The following is an 8,209-nucleotide window of genomic DNA, read 5'->3' as shown; positions in this document are numbered from 1 at the left end:
CAAAAATACAAAACTAATATAATAATAATACATATAGATTTTGGCAAAATAAAGTGGCAAAATAAAATAATAATGCAAAGAAAAAATGAAAAAATTAGTGCTAATCATATAGTGTATGGAAGATGGGTAATTGTGCGCATTTCAAAACGCTTGCGCACAGTTGCCCGCCGTGACCTAACTCGATATGAAATACGATTACTTCAACATTTCTTAACCAAACTTAATAAATAACAGCTCAAAAGACGCACATAATACCATATTTTAATAACGTATGCAACTTTAAACAAACAAATTAAAAATACGAACTTATCACCTTATTTTCTGAATGCTAAAATAACAAGAAAAGATGTGATTTCACTTTTTTGTATTTCTGTGGTTAGCAACGTATAATATTTACGTCGTATCTTTTGTAGTTACATCTTAAGAGGACGACCTCCTGCGTAAAAATTTCATCACAGTGATGTCTTCATCCATTGGAAAAGTACCAAACCAGGATGCGCACAATTACCCGCTGCGCACAGTTCTCCCACCTTCCCCTATACAATATCGGCTAAAACCAAATTACGAAAATAAAATTCTTACGAGTTTCTTTTGATTTAAAGTTTAAATAATAGTGGGAATATTTTATTGATAAAACTAGATAATTTTTCCAGTTTCCTAAAAATGTTTTTTTTATTTAAATTTTTCTCTCTTATTTTTTTATATACGATTTTTCTTAGTATACGATTCTAAATGTAAAATTGAAGTGCAGCTGCCATAAACCGCCACACCTGTAAGACAGACCTAATCTTTAGATACTGTCACGTTATTTGTGTCAAACAGCTCTATCGGGGCTGAAATCATTCTTGTATTTTTACGGAAAGGTCCTCCTAAAAACTGTCGCATTACGTGTTTGCGTTTTGCATAAACAAAATAAAAAGTGCGTATAAATCAACAGAAAATGTTTTACATCGGAGTGAAAGGATTCCAAAAATTTTCATATACATTAACTTGTATTTTGTATAGATGAGTCCTGCAAAAAAAGAATAGAAATATGTGGCATTATTGTTTACTATGTCAGTTTTGGGATTCATTTTGTCACCATTTATTCTTGTTTATTTTACGAAAAAATTAATTAATGCAATATTCAAAACAATATAATGCAAACTGTTATATCATACGGTAAAAGACACTTTCTAGTTTATATTTATATTTCCTAAATTTTGTTTTAGCTTTTGCATGATATAATGAAATATAATCCAAAAACAATGTAGTATGACGGTACCGGGGACTTTTCTCTACCCTTGAAACAAGAAGTTACATTGTTAGTAACTCTCAGCAAACTTGTTTATAACCATAGGTTATTTTAGTCAATGGACTTTACTAGCTTTTTAAAAAGAATGGTGCGATAGAATATGTAAATGAACTAAAAGTATGAAATGTCACTTAAATGTAGAGAATGTCTCCGAGAAATAAAAGGTCATAAAGAAGTAAAGTCATAAGCTATAAAATCGGTGCCGTCCGGCGAATGCTCTACATCTCGGAAGTTTATAACTCTATTGTACCATTGTAGATAAGGAAATATCTAGTAAAAAGTGACGACACTCTCGAGGGTACCATTAGTCGGAAAAAGAAAATAATGTGTCTCCTCTCGCAGATCCGTCCATTTCCGCGCGTAGGAAATTGCAAAAATTTAACAATTTCTCCTACTTTATTTTCACCTTCCGATGTTCAGGTGGTGGTATAAGATTTTAAGATCTTTTCAAACTTTAGAATGTCCTATATATTACATTCACCTAAGAATTACATAAATGTGTCAGAATGCATTTGAAATGTGTAATACTATAGATTCAATTCTCTTGTCTCGTCAGACCAATTTTAAAAAGATCTTTCTTCTAATTCCGCTTCTGAATTCATTTACTTACGCGATTAATAACAAAGCGCAGATTAATACATAATGTTAAATCTTTTGAATACTTGTAGATGATAATAATTGTGAACTGTTATATAAAATCGTTTGGACTGCAGTAATTATAAATATAATAGAACATTTATTAATTTTGACTTTAAAGACTTACGTATTAAAGCTGCACACAAAAAGAAAGATGTTTTGCTAAAATATCTAAAAATTTATTTAAATAAATAGATATTTAAAAATTTTTTAATAATTTTGTTAGACTATGAAAATAATAGAACGCTCAAACTGTCATAATGTTCAAACTTTTTGCAGTATGCTCATCAAGCTTGAATTTCTTACATAATTATACACAATTTTTTAGTTTTTCCTACATAATTATTTTAATAGACCAACAAAATTATTTTAGATCTATATCTACTTGAATTTTAGGTACTTCAATAAAATCGTACTTTCCCTATACCTATAAATGTTTATATATATACTGTCAAAATAATTATGTAGAACACTCAAACTGATTATTAAAATATAAAATTTTTGCAGCTCAGCATGCTTAAGTTTCTACATAATTATTCACAATTTTATTTTTTCCTGCATATAATTAGGTATTTTGATGATCCAACAAAGTTATTTCCAGATCTGTATCAGCAAAATTGTTCTTTTCATGTAAAATTTTTATATATTATTGAAGTTATAAGCTAAATTTTTTATCGTTTTGTAAGTTAAAATCAAACGTACGCCCATGGCAACACGTTTATTACTACCTAATGACCAAAAACATCTTAGTCACGCTTTGGAACGGTAAACGAAAGAGCCGCACGAGCGCCCGCAGGCGAATCGGGAAAGTGTGATCGGAGTTGACCAGGGAGGGCAGAGGACCCGCTGCCTCGTAAACTAACGAGATGTCGAAGCGGTAATGCCGACCATAATTCGCAACGAGTTACGAAGCGAACGGCCGTGTCGTGTCACGTAGTCGTGCGCTTCGAGATGGCATAATTGGTATATAAAGTAGAAATTAAGTTGGTAGCCGTTCCATGCGAGTGAAACTCTGTGTAGGAACCCGCGGGAGGATCGCTCGAGACTTGGCTCGAATCGCGGCAATCGCATTTTGTTATTGCCTTGTATTTTCGTTGGTGCGTGCGTATGTTTTCCGCGGACGGCTTAAATTACTATAAAGAAATGCGCAGCTATAAAATCGCGAAAAATACGACCGAATGCGATAAACGACGGCGCGGTGGTGTTAATAAGTGCCGGGAGAAATATCGGTGGCAAGATTATCGGACGCATGTCGCGGCCGAGCAGATTCACAGTAAGCGACATTTGTACGAGACATTATTTATCAAAAGTCATTTATAGATATCTTTTATGGATAAATAAGAGTAAGATTCCACCAAATTCTTCCTAATTTTTTAATCCTTAGTACACGATGATTTTTTGGTCTTTTACTACACATGATGAATTGTTTGTGTTTTGAGTTAACTTTAATCATTTTTACAGGTAGGTATATAAAAATTATTAAATTCTTACATACTTCAACATCTTTAAAAAGTTTTTACTTAAAGATCTTTAGAAGGTTTATAAGAAGATTTATAAAGTTAAAAAAAAACGAAAAGGACCATTACTCAGCTTAAAGCTCCTAACATTTCAAAGAACAAAAAAATACTCACGATTCGAATGACCCAATTATGTGTACTAAGGGTTGAATCAATATCTAGGAAGACGTACGCGAGATATCGACAAATAGAAATTTTGACACTGATGAAAATTAAAATTATAGTAAAAATATGATATTCGCATTTATCATTTGGTATCATATTTCGTATCTACAAAATTGGAAACCAAAATTCGTTTGAGATTCTACGACTTTCAATTCCCTAAGCTCATCCAATCTTCTCGGTGAAATCCATTCACGTGTGATTCGAAAAGCGCAACACGGTTATAGAAGAGAGCGAGCGAGAGAGAGAGAGAGAGAGAGAAAGAGAGAGAGAGAGAGAGAGAGAGATGGAAAGAAAGGGAGACGAAGAGGAGCGCCAAGGTTGCACCCTCGTAAAGTAACCAAACGTCGAAGTGGTACCGCGCCGCATAATTTCCGATGAGTTACGAGGCATGCGCCCATACCGCGGTTCGTAGCTCGTTGCAATCGGCATATAAAGTAGAAATTAATATGGCGACGGAGGCGCGAGTCCTGGTAAAATTTCGAAAAAAAATTTGCATCCGTACCGAAGACGCGAAGGGAGATCGAAAAAAGGAGAACGACCGCGCGTTGTTATTACCTCCCGGCCGCATCATCTTGCACTCATAACAGCACATACACTCGCACATATGCGTACTGGTGCGGAAGGAAGGGAACACATAAATATCCTTACCGTATTTCCGTGGTAATTAGCACCGCTATCACGACGCATTTCAACGTAAAAAGTCTCGTGGAATGAAGACGTCGATCGGGTCATTTTATCACACACGTCGCGTAATCGTAACGATCGAGAGCGATGTTCGAGTCGACGCAAGAAACGGGAGGAGAAACTTATTCTACACAGTAAATAGATTACTTTGCTAATAGGGTCATAATGCAACGCGGTTATATAAGATTTCATTCAAACAGTACTATTTTGTCAGATAATATATATTCGAACAAAATAAGAAGTGATTAAAATCGAGTAATAATGGGTGTTATGAAAAATTAATACATTAGTATTATATTTTAATTAATACATTAATTTATTCTCTGAAAAAAGACAATAGTAACAAAAACATTTCTTAACTTAGGCTGTTTTTGATTGCGCAGTATGTAATGAGTAACAAAGATAGAAAAAACTTACAGCACGTGGGCGTCTAAACCGAACGCAACTTTAATCTTCATCAGTTTAGTGAAAAGTATCACGATATAATAAGACAATAAAGCGGGTAAGGAAAATACCGTAAGATCTTAAGCCGTAATTAAAAATAAACAGCATAAATTGAAAATATAGAGAACAATATATGAAAAAATTAAGAAAAAGAAAGTTAAAATAAAGAAGATAAAGGCCATGTTAAATACTAAATACAAAATAATAATAAATAAATAATACGCAACAAGTTATAACAATTATTATTATTATAACAATTACAGTATAACAATATTATTATAACAATTACTTACCACATCAAACAATGATTTAGCATTTTTAAAGCTCAATGTTGTAAAAACTTGTTGATAATTTGTTGATTAGAGGCAAGAATCCTGTTAAATCCAAAAATATGATAGAGAAATCCTAGGTAGATTGTTAAAAATATAAAGTCAAAGATTAAAAACTTACGAACATTGATATAGACAACGTCGATTTATATAAAAATTTGTATAAAGACATATATATTTATAGTAGTATTGTCTAAAGTCTTTTAATATTAATAAGTTCCAAGTATAACTTATATGTTTATATCTACAATGCGTTAGAAATTGAGAGAAAAATATAAGATATACTATTTCCCTTTATCGTATTTCTAGATATTAGACTAAGGAGATTTGAATTTCCTCGTATTTATGAAGAGTATACATATTTTCTCACGCATTTAAAAAACAACAAAACGACAGATTTTGCATTGTCTATATCGATAGTGAGCTTCATATTTCAAACATCGCTTGTCCCAGGAAATCCTTTTTTCTCCGTGAAAAAAATATTCCCTATGGATTGCGTATCTATTCGTAAATCGGGATTCTGCTGCTTCGCGCGATTCTACTTCTCCTCCCGTTTCGGCGTTTCCGCTATACCGCAGAGGAGGACCTCTTTTGCGTTCTTCCGACGATTACCATCTGTAACGACGTATTTCGGGATCCTCATGTCACCGGTTCTGACAAATTAGTGTCCCTAACGATTAAACGTTTCCGTCGTAGAGATCTCATCTCGTCGAGCTTCCCATTCCGTGAGAGTCATGCATTTTAATGACATACCGCGAAAAACTTTAACTTTACTTTACGGACACGCCAAAAAAAGGGATTCAACAGGAAAGCACGCTGCGCATATCGCAAATTTGACTTTTACTTGAGAAATAACGTCTGCGTCCTGCGAACTCCATTTTATCGTTCACCGGCTATTCGAGGACACTCAGTTCGATTAAGAAAACAAAGGTTCGGTTTTAGAAAACGCGTCTCGCTCACGGCAAAAGTCTATAGCCGATGTACAAAGGCAAAGGGATAATTATTTTACGTATCGTCCGAAGAGCGAAAATACACTTCCGGTCGTCCGATCATCTACGAGGAAATAAATTGCTCTAACTATACAATTTATTTACATTTCCTAATATTGTATGTTAATTAACCAAAGTAGAAGAAAAATTATTGGTAAAATAACATTACATTTAAATTCTTTATAAAAAGTAAGCCGATTTTTACAGGATTATCATACATTAAATATCTTAGTTTACAAACTTTAATTTAACTTCATATTCCTTTAAAGAAAAAAAATATGGAAGTAAAAAGGTAGTCGCATCACGTTAAAACTTCTATTCTTTAAGGTGCTTCTACATAATTCGCAAATCGCAAAACGTAGTTCGCAAACGTAGACGCAGAACGAAGATTTGCGTTTGTTTTTTCATTGCATGCAGTTTTCATCTGTGTGTGTCTTGCGTGCGAGGGTCATTATTCTACGTCAGCATTTGCGAACTACGTTTTGCAATTTGCGAATTATGTAGAATATTGTAGAAGCACCCTTAGTCTGTATTCACACCTAACTTTTATTAATAAATACGCGCGCATTTAGCATATAGTTTATGTTAGAAATATTATAGATGATATTACAGAATCTCAGAAATAAATATATAGTTTATGTTAGAAATATTATAGATGATATTATAGAATCTCAGAAATAAATATATACGCAATTATCGATAAAAGTAAGGTGTAAATTCTTATAGAAATTTAATACTAGCTAATGCTAAAAAACAGTAATTAATTACGTATTTTATTACGAAAAGTACTATTGTTCAGTATTTCTTCTATTCCAAATAAGTAATTAATTAACGTCTTTTAATAATAAATTGGTCAATATTAAATTAGCCAGTATTAGATTTTTGTAAAAGAGAATATAAACCTATATCTTTATATTATAATAACATTCTCATTTTTAAATCTGTATATTTTTATTCTAATTCATCTATCAGTTTATTTTGTCACGATTATTTGTCCGGTGTATGAATTTTAAAGAAAATGATAAAGAGGTCAATTAAATAATATGTCTGTATCAATGCACATTTTTTTGCCCAATTTTACTGTAAGATAATAGAGAACCTAATTTTACTGTAAAGTAGTAAAATTTCAAAGGCTAAACTAATGTTCGGCGGACCCTACCAGTTTACGCCCACGTGTTTCATGGTCGTGATCACGTGTAGACAATGATCCCACATCCATTTAAAAAAGGAAGATCGAAAATCAACCGAAGGACCTCGCATGCACCGAAACTCATATGGGAGTATCTCTTTCCGAAGCACACAGGGAGTCTCGTATTACGTGTTCCTTTGTATGCGTATGTAAATCTATTGGCAATGGCGTAGAGATGAATGGCGAAAGGAAAGAAAGTAGGAAGAAAGCTCACGTTTGACGATCGTAAACCGCTGCAACTTTCGTTTTTATTCGTATGTCGAGTAAAAACATCTCTTCAAAGTATATACATATATGTGCATTTTTCTGCATACTATTTTCCATTTTGTTTCTTGTAATTTTTTAGCAATTCTTTGCTTCTAATTCCTCGCGATTCACATAGTTTTGTATTCGCTTAGGGCCTAAGAAATGCATTTTAGCGCTAAATTCATTTACATGAAAATAAAATCGTGAAAATTGCGTCGTGATGAGTGTTACTTTATGTCGAAACACGAAGGGAAATAATGCGGTGTTTTTGCAGCCTTTAGTGACGTTTACGAGCACGTTAAAAAATTCTATAAATATGTTAATGAATGTCGCAGTTAAGCCGAAATAAAGCACATGCTCGCCAGGTGATTGCAGACATATCAAAAACATAAACGTGATATATATATATATTTTTACAGATAATGGCATTTACAAATATAATTATGCGTTGGGTATGACATTTTTATTGTCAGGTACAGCTTCGACGCCATTGCATGAAAACATATATGTATATGTATGTCACATATGTACATATATTCTATATGTGCGTCGAAACGCGAATGCGGTACCCCACCCATATCCTCCTTTGAAAATTTCGTAGTCATATATCGTAACAAATGATTCTTTATTGGTCAAACCTCTTTCTCGTGCAAATTTATACCCGTTTTTTTATTCATCACTTTTCTTCGCCTTTCTCAATTGAAATGACCGCTCTT

Source organism: Mycetomoellerius zeteki, unplaced genomic scaffold, assembly GCF_001594055.1.
Source record: "Mycetomoellerius zeteki isolate Tzet28-1 unplaced genomic scaffold, Tzet1.0 scaffold4, whole genome shotgun sequence".
NCBI classification, from domain to species: Eukaryota; Metazoa; Arthropoda; class Insecta; order Hymenoptera; family Formicidae; genus Mycetomoellerius; species Mycetomoellerius zeteki.
Note: the sequence above shows the minus strand (reverse complement) of the source record.